General features: G+C 39.2%; 1 protein-coding gene across 4 annotated transcripts in view; it reads right to left on the minus strand.

Annotated features, from left to right (window-relative positions):
* Positions 1–12,114, minus strand: part of LOC109408006 (oxidative stress-responsive serine-rich protein 1) — a 40,743-nt gene that overhangs the window by 27,860 nt on the left and 769 nt on the right. The window lies entirely within an intron of this gene.

A 12,114-nucleotide genomic window follows, 5' to 3' on the forward strand; every position in this document is an offset into this window, starting at 1 on the left:
TGATTTGATGAATTTGGAATAGTGCGTTGAGTGTGTGTCGGTTTTCTGTAAATTTCGAAGGAAAGTGTTGATTCTTGTTTTACGATGAGTATGTCCAAAAATGGTAGTTGGTTGTTCTGTTCAATTTCACAAGTGAATTCGATGTTTTTGTGTGCATTATTGATATTGTGCAAGATTTCAGGTAAAAGATGTTTCTTAACAATGCTAAACACGTCGTTAACGTATCTCCACCAGACTTCAGGAAGCTGTTTGTTGTTTTCTAAGCGTTTTTCCAAATTTGCCATAAAAATTTCACTTAAAAATGGAGAAAGTGGATTGCCCATGGGGGCACCATTAAGTTGTTTGTAGGTTTCATTTCTGAACGAAAAATAATTTTCTTCCATACAAAGTTTGGTTAATTTGATGTATGTACGAACTTTCTTAATCCAATCTGAATTTGAATCTTCATATTGGTTCAGAAGCCAATCTTCTAGTAGGTTAATGGCCTCTTTAACTGGAATGCTTGGAAATAGTGATTTAACGTCGAATGAAACTAAAATTTCATCGTCGTTAACGGATAAATTCTGTACTAGTTCTGTGAATTGTTCGGAATTCTTGACAGATCTACTGTGAAATTTTTTAGGCATGTTTTGGAATTCTTGTACTAAATATTTGGCAATTTTGTGTGTAGGTGAACCAATGGCTGAAACAATCTCACGCATTTCATTTCCAGGTTTATGAACTTTGGGAAGTCCTTTTATTCTTGGCAATGAAGGGTTAGATTCTTTCAGGCTTTTAATGACGCTTCCTAAAACTGGTGTAGACTCTTTGAGAGTTTTGTCAACACGTCTTACTAATCCTGGAAGAGGATCAGTACGTTGTTTTCGGTAAGGTCCATTTTGAATCTTGTTATTCATTATTTCATCATAGTCCTCTTTGTTCATGATTACTGTTTTGTTTCCTTTGTCAGCTTTCAGATAGAAAACTGGTTTCTGGTTAAGTTCTTTGATTATTCGTTGTTCTTTCAGGTGTTCTTTGTTCAATTTGTTTTGTTGTGTGTTTTGAATAGTGTTAGCTGTTTGTGTTCTGATTTCTTGAATCTGTGGTGTCACAAGAACTAACTGGGTTAGTGGTCAATCGCTCTTCCGAACAGTTTACGGAAGAACAGTTGACCCTTCTCAACAAAGGTCTTAACTACGCAGTACACTCTAAACCAGATTCAACACAAACCATAATCGACATTGAAACAGCTATCAACACGAACAATTTACAGACACCACAGATTCAAGAAATCAGAACACAAACAGCTAACACTATTCAAAACACACAACAAAACAAATTGAACAAAGAACACCTGAAAGAACAACGAATAATCAAAGAACTTAACCAGAAACCAGTTTTCTATCTGAAAGCTGACAAAGGAAACAAAACAGTAATCATGAACAAAGAGGACTATGATGAAATAATGAATAACAAGATTCAAAATGGACCTTACCGAAAACAACGTACTGATCCTCTTCCAGGATTAGTAAGACGTGTTGACAAAACTCTCAAAGAGTCTACACCAGTTTTAGGAAGCGTCATTAAAAGCCTGAAAGAATCTAACCCTTCATTGCCAAGAATAAAAGGACTTCCCAAAGTTCATAAACCTGGAAATGAAATGCGTGAGATTGTTTCAGCCATTGGTTCACCTACACACAAAATTGCCAAATATTTAGTACAAGAATTCCAAAACATGCCTAAAAAATTTCACAGTAGATCTGTCAAGAATTCCGAACAATTCACAGAACTAGTACAGAATTTATCCGTTAACGACGATGAAATTTTAGTTTCATTCGACGTTAAATCACTATTTCTAAGCATTCCAGTTAAAGAGGCCATTAACCTACTAGAAGATTGGCTTCTGAACCAATATGAAGATTCAAATTCAGATTGGATTAAGAAAGTTCGTACATACATCAAATTAACCAAACTTTGTATGGAAGAAAATTATTTTTCGTTCAGAAATGAAACCTACAAACAACTTAATGGTGCCCCCATGGGCAATCCACTTTCTCCATTTTTAAGTGAAATTTTTATGGCAAATTTGGAAAAACGCTTAGAAAACAACAAACAGCTTCCTGAAGTCTGGTGGAGATACGTTGACGACGTGTTTAGCATTGTTAAGAAACATCTTTTACCTGAAATCTTGCACAATATCAATAATGCACACAAAAACATCGAATTCACTTGTGAAATTGAACAGAACAACCAACTACCATTTTTGGACATACTCATCGTAAAACAAGAATCAACACTTTCCTTCGAAATTTACAGAAAACCGACACACACTCAACGCACTATTCCAAATTCATCAAATCACTCACATCAACACAAAATTGCATCCTTCAATCACATGATACACCGAATGCAGACACTTCCACTTAGTGAAACAGGAAAAACGAAAGAACTTAATTACATTTTCGAAACAGCACAGTTGAACGGTTACACAAAACAAACAATACAACAGATCATCAACAAAAAGACACAACAACAATACAGACGTTCTTTGACTACACTGACACGGACAGAACCTACACTTAAACGGATAACTGTGAACTACAACAATGACACCAAAAAACTCCGACCAATTCTCAGAAAGTTTGGTTTTGAATTAGTTTTCACAAGCAAAGCTAACCAACTTCAAACTCTCTTAGGATCTACGAAAGACCCGTTGGACAACTTAACAAAATCTGGTGTTTACAAAGTAACATGTAATCACTGTGACAAAATATACATAGGACAAACAAAACGCACACTCAACACACGATTCAAAGAACACATAACGGAAGTATCAAAAGCACACAAAGACACAGACAAGGGACTCATTCATCATTTTAAATCTAAAGTTGCTGAACATATTTTCAATGAAGGACATTTTATGAATACTTCAAATATTAAACTCTTACGACACATTACAAACCCATGGAAACTTGATGTTGCAGAAAGTTTAGAAATTTACAAACAAAACAATAAAAAACTACTTAACAAGGATCAGGGCAATGGGTACACATGGCTGATTAAATTTTTACCTAACACACACAAAACATTACACAATACACAAAACACAAATTGACTACCTACCAAATCGGCAGGAAAAAATAACACAACAAACACCAATTGACTACCTACCAAATCGGTAGGAATTTTCCTAGCTTTAGGTATCTTATTGACACCCTGTTTTCTAACAGGCAGATACACCCCCCTTTTTTACAAATATGTACCTACAATTTTGTACCTACATTTTTATACCTACACTTTTACCCACACACGTACCTACACATACACTCCTAGTATAAATACCACAACGAATGCGAGGTTTTCTTCAGTCGAGCACTTGACACTGAAGAAGTCTGTAAGTCACAGACGAAATAGGCCTATCTGTCCGAAGATAAGCACAGTAGTAGAATTAAAAGGAATTTGCTCGTCCTTTCTAGTTTTTCTTTAAAAGAGTTATTCATTTTTTATTTTTCTTTTGCAAAAGTAAAGTATTAGTGAAGTGTTTTTAAATTAAACTAGAGTCTGAAAATTTTTTTTATATTTTTGGGTGATATTTAGGACTGTTTTGTATATCTTAAAATGGTTTTTGGTGTCTTCTAAAGCGTATTTACATTTTTTTAAATCATTGAACAATTGATGTTTTAGTCATTGATTATTTTGTTTTAATCATTGATTATTTTGTATTGAATCACTAAAATTAACATATTTTAGATTTTTTCCCAAATCATTCTATCTTAGTAGAATAGTTTAAGGGAGTCGAATACACTCTAAAATTACTTTCCTTAAAATTACACGAAGAAAAAAATTTTCTTTGAAAAAAAATAATAAAAATATTTCAACAATAACCCTCAAATCTCAAAATGTTTTCGCCTCAAAAAATCCGTATCCCAAAAATATAAAAGTGTGTGGATGTTCAAAAATAAAAATTAGAAAAATCAAAAACCGAAAATCACAAAATCGAAAATTAAAAAGAATCATCTTCCAAAACATGTTGAAATCGATTTTAGGTGACGAAAAATGATATTTAGATCAAAATCGAAAATTTGGGTATTAGAGGGTTAATGATTTAAAAAAATCCAATTTTGTCAGCCCAAAAGGCTACCAAGGGGCTGACAAAATCGTGTCCTCTCTGTTACTATTTGCCAGATCAAGGAAGCGAATTGCATTGTGCAGAAATAATTATATTCAGCATATCGATAGATAAACTAGGTATTTCACATGCAGAAGAATGGTAAGATAAAAATTTACCTAGTGGACGTACAAAATGTGTGTTTTAATTTATTATTGAGACTAATCCGATATCGAAGTGAAATTAGTCTATGGTGATATTCTCCCAACACGGAGAGAAATCGAGCTAGTTCGAAATAACCAAAATTATGGTTGACGTTCTAATTCTGATTTTGATTGCTTTAAAATAATCAAATATTTGTCCCTATGTTGGGGTTTCGTTTACAACTAGTGATTTTTCCAAGTAGTTTTTATTCAAAGCATTTGGTTCTTGCTATCTAATATTTACTTTGACACAAATGAAAATTACACCTTTTTACAAACGATGGCATGTTTGTTTTCACCAAAAACTAGGTTGACCAAAAAAGTTCACTGCGCGCACATCTAACTCAAATCTTAGGTTGAATCTAATCAATGAGTTCATTGCAAATAAACTGGAATATTGGTTGGGTGAAAATCAACCTCAAAAATGATTCGAAGCAAACTAAATTATTAGTTTGTCCCCGTCACTGCCAGCTAGGTCATGCAAGCCGTTTAATCCTCTGTATTGCATTGTTTTCTCGACTTGCTGCATCTTTTCTTGTCGTTTGGTCGTTTGTGCGTGATTTTGAGCGAATCTTGTGATTCAATTACACGGGGCTGCTCACTTCAATAATTATATTTAATATGAGTATTAATGTAATTAAATATATTTAATTTTATAGCCATTTGTAGATGCTATAAAAATGTCAGTGAACTGAAATTTCGATCATAGCAAACTCAGACATTTTTTTTCCTTTATTTATTTGGTTGTCACCGGAAAAGTTTAAATTAATTTTACGTTTTAGTGATTTCTTGCTATTTAATGAATATTTTCTTTCTTTTTTTTTTCTTTTCAGGACAACAGCGCAAGAGGTGATTGGTACCGCTCAGCGACGCCAACGTAATGGTTGGTTTGACGAGGACTGCCAACGAGCGACGAACGAAAAGAATGCCGCCAGAAGTCGAATGCTAGTGGCCGGTACCCGGCAGAACAGAGAGCGGTACAGGGTTGCAAGAGCAGAAGAGAAACGAATCCACCGCAGGAAAAAACGGCAACACGAAGAGAGTGTTATTGCTGAAGCGCAGGAAAGTATGGACAGGAACGATATGCGGAGATTTTATGCAACTGTCAATGGCGCGCGGCACAAGACTGCGCCAGTGCCCGCCATGTGCAATGACCGGGAAGGAAATTTGCTGACAGACAAAACAATGGTGGCAGCCAGGTGGAAGGAGCACTTCGAAGATTTGTTGAATGGTAGCAGCGAAGGAGCACCCAGGAACAGGATTAACATAATGGATGACAGTCAAGCAGTGGAACCACCAACACTGGATGAGGTTAAAAAGGCCCTTAAGGAGCTGAAAAACAGCAAGGCTGCTGGGAAGGACGAGATCCCGGTCGAACTTCTTAAGCACGGAAGCGAGCAGCTACATCAATCAATCCATCAGATTATTATAAAGATTTGGGAGGATGAAGAATTGCCCACTAGTTGGTTGGATGGCCTCATATGCCCAATCTACAAGAAAGGGCACAGATTGGAGTGTGCCAATTACAGAGGGATTACCCTTTTAAATTCGGCGTATAAGATACTGTCACGTGTCCTGTTCAACAGACTGCGACCTCTTGAGGAGTCCTTCGTCGGCGAATACCAGGCTGGTTTTCGTGAGGGCCGATCAACGACGGATCAAATGTTTACCCTGCGGATGATCCTAGATAAATTTCGGGAATATAACTTGCAGACTCACCATCTGTTCATTGATTTTAAAGCAGCGTACGATTCAGTGAAAAGAAATGAGCTTTGGCAGATAATGTCAGAACATGGTTTTCCGGCGAAACTAATTAGGCTGATACGCGCAACGTTGGATGGATCAAAATCAAGTATTCGGATCGCGGACGAAGTGTCTACGTCGTTTGTGACCTTGGATGGATTGAAGCAGGGGGATGCTCTTTCAAATTTATTGTTCAACATTGCACTCGAAGGAGCGATTAGGAGGTCAGGCGTGCAGAGGAACGGCTCTATCATCACACGGTCGCACATGCTCCTCGGTTTTGCGGACGATATTGATCTCATCGGCATCGATCGTAGGGCAGTGGAGGAAGCTTATGCTCCTCTGAAGAGAGAGACAGCGAGGATAGGCTTGACGATTAACTCTACCAAGACGAAGTACATGATAGCGGGTAGAGACAGAAGCAGGCCTAGTGGTGTTAGTGCTGAGGTAGTGATTGATGGGGAAGTGTTTGAAGTTGTTGAAGAATTTGTTTATCTTGGAACACTTGTGACATGTGACAATGACGTTTCCCGTGAAGTGAAAAGGCGTATTGCAGCTGCGAATAGGGCCTTTTACGGATTGCGTAGCCAGCTTAGGTCCCGTAACTTGCAAACGCAAACAAAATTCGCTCTGTATAAGACGCTGATTCTTCCGGTTGCCCTCTACGGTCACGAAGCGTGGACGTTAAAGGAGGTAGACCGAAAAGCTTTTGGAGTTTTTGAGCGCAAAGTGCTGCGGACAATTCTCGGTGGGAAACAAGAAAATGGAGTGTGGCGCAGACGCATGAATCACGAGTTGTACCAAGTGTACGAAGAGGCGAATATTGTGAAACGTATAAAATACGGCAGACTTCAGTGGGCTGGACACGTAGTGCGAATGTCGGAAGAAAGAATAGCGAAAACAATATTCAGCAGAGAACCCGGTAGAGGTAGGCGACTTCGTGGGCGGCCGCGAACTCGCTGGCTGCACGCGGTTGAAGAAGATCTACGATCCCTACACGTTCGGGGAAACTGGAGGAACATCGCCCAAGACCGACAAAGATGGTGCTCTACTATACGCTCGGCATTGGAGTAAAGTTACTCTGTAGCCAACAAGGTATCAGGTTTCTTTTCAGGATTCTTTCAAAAATATGTTAAAACAACAATGCCGGCTTTAATTTACTATTGGATGTGACAAAAATGGCTGAGTGAAGCAAAATCGTTTATCAACTTGCTAAAAGATGTGGGAAAACTTCCTCGTAGACCGATGGTGGCTCTCCCTCCTCCTGCATGAAGTTTGGTTCGAGGTTTGGTCAGCTCCATAATTACCCCAAAATTATGTGTAGTTAATAAACGACTCAAAAGCTGATGAACACTTTAATATTGGAAAAGTAATTGAGCTAAACCTACATTCTAAACCTTTTTGACAGCTTACCAGCAAATTTTGCAAGTTTTCGCCATACTGCTGAAATTCAGCACAATTTTCTGAAACATCCAGCAATTTTGCTGATAGGGCACAAAGTTGTGCTGAACCACAGCAAAATATTACTGAAAATTCAGAAAATCGTTTTTCTGGTTTTTGATGTGAGCGTTTGATGTGTAGAGCTAAGGACAAGGTATTTGGAGTACATAGCTCAAAATTTCTAGAGCACCGTTTTTTAGAACCGTTGAACGGATTTGGATGAAAATGCATCACGCTAATTGTTCAGTGGTTGTCAACAGCGTGATGCATTTTAATCCAAATCCGTTCAACGGTTCCAAAAAACGGTGCTCTAGAAATTTTGAGCAATGTACTCCAAATACCTTGTCCCTAAAGTCAAACAGAAAAACTATCAACTTAACGTGTAAAACATAATGGAAAAAATAAAAATTCGCCAGAATTAAATGGGGTTGGTATCTCCGGCTGATGACGGAATGCAGTTACTACGCCTCATACATAACGCCATCCACTAATTGGGCGAAAATAAACTATTTTTGTACTCATATATTTTTTGTATATTTTTACACATTTTCGAGCACTTTGAGATTAAATTCCAAGTCCTGGAATCCTCGATATTCCAGAATATGTGATGTGTGGGTCTAAACTGCGAAGGATCCCAAGTGTGTGTCTTGATGATTCGAAGGTGGCATTTTAGGGGCACTATGGAGTCCTTCGGGATCCTAGTCTTTGGAGATCCTATATAGTACTAATGGAGAGTCCCACCTCAACAACTTTGAATATTTTCACCCTAGAATAAAAAATATACCTGGATATCAAATGGAATCAAGAACAAATTTTACCTTGAAATAATTTTTAGAATATCTGACTTTCAAAATGACAGACACAAACAATCAAAGAAATAAGTAAGGAGTCAGTGATTGCTGTGATTGAAGCATAATATTTCAGTTCAGTACTTGAAGTTTTATAGCATTAAAATTTATTAGATTTGAATAAATATATTTAAAAGTTCTTAATATTATTAGAGTGATCAGCCCCGTGTTCAATTATAATTCTATTATTGACGCAGTAGGCAATCGCCCTAATGCCCCACCCTGGTTACGCCCTTGGTGACCAACCACTGTTATTTTTTCCTAACTGTTATTCACAAGCCAGACCTCAAGTCATACAGACGTGTTTCTAAATAAACTGTTTTCGTTTGTTAACATCTTCGTTATTCGTCACTCGAGTCGTTCCTTAAAAGGTTATGGGTCCCTCAACACGTGAATCGACGCACGGAATACCTCAATTCGATGGTGGACAAGGCTTCCAGAACTGGAGTTACAGGGTGAAAATGTTCCTGGATTCCGTTGGAGTACTGAAGACCTTGACAGAGAACCCCCCTGAGGTTGCTGGACAACGAGAGAAGTTTGATGAAGCCGACCGTAAAGCCAAAGCCCACATTGTAAGTTTCCTGGCAAATGAAGTGCTGGAAGTTGTACGCGAGAAGACCTCAGCAAGAGAGATGTGGAAGGCCCTCGAAAACACCTTCGCAAAGAAATCCATCGGAACTCAAAATCTACTGCGGAAGCAGTTGAACCGCTTGAAGCTGGAAGAAGGGAAGTCTGTACGAGCCCATCTGCTGGTATTCGAAGATATCATCAGGCAGTTGAAGACAGCTGGTGCCAAGATTGATGAAGCGGATGCGGTCATTTCCTTGTTCCAGACTCTACCAGATTCGTTTGATCCGTTGGTCACCGCCCTCGAAAATCTCGCTGAGGAAAATCTCACTCTTGAAATGGTGAAGCAGCGTTTACTGGCTGAAGAGATGAAACAAACGGAACGGCAAGAGGATTCGGGGAGAATCAACACTGCGGCGTTTTCGGGAGCTGCGACCAAGCCATGGATGAAGCCCAAGCATGATGCCAAGAAGTTTCAAGGGAGATGCCACCAATGCGGAAAACGTGGCCATTTCAAGAGAGACTGTAGGCAGGAATGGGACAATGAAGCGAATGCTGAAGTGGAGAATGCGGAAAACGGAGTAGTCTTCATGGCAGATCGGTCAAGCAGGAAGCCAAGTAAGAACAATATTATTTTCAAGCTTGATTCCGGTGCCAGTGACCATCTGGTGAATCGTCAAGATGTTTTCGCAATATACGGGAAGCTGAGACAGTCAATTGCCATCAACGTGGCCAAAGATGGTGTAACATTGGAAGCGAAGGTTGCAGGAACAATTACTGGCTGCAGCAATCGAGGGATGCCACTACGGATGGAAAACGTACTGCTCGTTCCGGAATTGCGGGACAATCTGATGTCTGTAAAGAAGCTTGCCAACGCAGGAGTGGACGTGACGTTTTCCGGTGCCGTGGCTGTCCTGAAGAAAGACGGAAAGATTATTGGAACCGCGCAGATGAAAGGTGGATTATACGAGCTGGAAGTCAAGCTGGAGAAACCTTCTGCGAGAATGTGTTCAAGTAATCCGAATAATCGAAGAATGGAACACCTGAGTCAGCACGGAATGGCTATGCTGGTGCGGAATGACACAGTGGACGGCATCAAATGTGAACTGCCAAGACGGACTGTAATAGTCAATGACGTAAAATTGGACGAATCTTGCTATCCCTATCATGTGTGTCCGGTTGATGAGAAATGTGTTCCTCTAGTGATTCTACCACTCGATGAGCAAGAGGGGGAATGTTCTCCAATGATGACACAGCAAGCAGCGGATGCAGCAATTCAGCTGACGGAGGAGATTTCTGAAGACGAGGATCCCGAAGATTTCGACGATGATTATGAAATCCTAGATGAAGTCTCCGGTGGACAAGAATCGAGCGGGACGACACCAGTTGCGCTCCCTTCGCAATTAGAACAACATGAGCCTGAAAAGGATGCAGTGTTGAGGCGTAGCGAACGGGAGCGCAAGCTCTCTGATCTTCCTGAACGTTACGCTGACATTCACATGAGAGACGACTGTGATTACTGGTTGAAGGCCGCTCAGAACGAATTGCCTACCGTGGATTCAAATAGCGTTTGGACAATCGTCACCCGTCCTGAAGGAGCTCGATGCTTGAAAACTAAATGGGTGTTCCACATGAAAGAGGAGACAAATGGCCAGCCGGTGAAGCACAAAGCACGACTAGTAGAAAAAGGATACCTTCAGCACCCCGGAATCGATTCAGAAGAATTAGGGTCAAGTGGGATGGATGGCCAGACAGCGTTTGTACACGGAGAACTTAAGAAAGGCATATTCATGCAGATTCCGGATGGTGTACGTGCAAAGAAAGGACCAGTTTGCAATCCGTTGAAGTCGTCCGGTTTGAAACAATCTCCACGCTGTTGGAACACACATTGGAAAACCAAGTTGCCGATATTCTCACGAAGGTTTTGGATTTCAACCGCTTCGTAGGACTTTTGGACTATCCGATTTATGAGTTACCAGAGGATCACCAAACGGACGATTGAGAGGGGGTATTGACGCAGTAGGCAATCGCCCTAATGCCCCACCCTGGTTACGCCCTTGGTGACCAACCACTGTTATTTTTTCCTAACTGTTATTCACAAGCCAAACCTCAAGTCATACAGACGTGTTTCTAAAATAAACTGTTTTCGTTTGTTAACATCTTCGTTATTCGTCTCTCGAGTCGTCCCTTAAAATCTATGAATCTCGCTACAATTATCGTCGGCATCGAAGGTAAGGGGAGAAGTTAAAAATTCATTCAAAATTTGAAAACCATATTTATTTCATATTGTAGGTGTTTCTTCAAATGGTGATTCTCCCCAAGATTCCCCCATCTGACTTCAATTGAAATTTTGGGATGTTCGTGAAATCCGAATATGGAACGGGTGAGGACACGAAAGCCCCGGGTACGTTGTCCAGCGGATCAAATATAGAGCATAAAAGCGGATCATGCCAGAATCCTCTTGTGTCGTTCATCGATTGCCGCAAATACTAAAAAGCCATATAACCGATGTATCAGGCGTCAGTCAGCTGGCGTTTTATAGATATTTAATAATGATGTGATGTGCATAAACATGTGTTGCGCAAAAAATTATTGAATATATTTTAATAATAAACTTTATAAGAATATAAATATGCATTTTTTGTTTACAATAATAAATGAACCTGTGGGATAAGCTAGGTTCAACCATACGAATATTATTTTCAAACAAAATATTCGTTTTTTACTAAGTATCTTTTGGTAGTAACAAACGAATTTCATTACATCAAAACAACCTATAAATTTGGTTGATTTTGCACCTGTCAAATAAAACAATCAATTATTTGGTACCTCCGACAAAAAATTGGTTGTATTCAACTAAGACTCCACAAAATAATCAACGCCATATTTTAGATTGTTTCAACCAATGCACATAGTGGAGTCAAATTTAGTTTTAGTTTGTGCAAATATCAATGCAGATTTTTGGTTGAAATAAACCAAGGTTTGGCTGTATTTACTAAGTTTTTTTCTCCGTGAAACCGATATCGACATTATCGATAAATATGATGAATATTAACTCATCACAGCCCTTATTATAGAACCAGTTTACAGGTAATCATGGTATAATAATTATAAAACATATCCTTTTCTAAGAAAATGTTAGACTCATTGTATGCATCAATCTAACTGCATTGTTCGATGCACCGTCCGAGCACCCGGAAGAAAGGAAAATTCCAGAAAAGGACAG

The sequence above is a fragment of the Aedes albopictus genome, chromosome 2, assembly GCF_035046485.1.
Source record: "Aedes albopictus strain Foshan chromosome 2, AalbF5, whole genome shotgun sequence".
Taxonomy (NCBI): domain Eukaryota; kingdom Metazoa; phylum Arthropoda; class Insecta; order Diptera; family Culicidae; genus Aedes; species Aedes albopictus.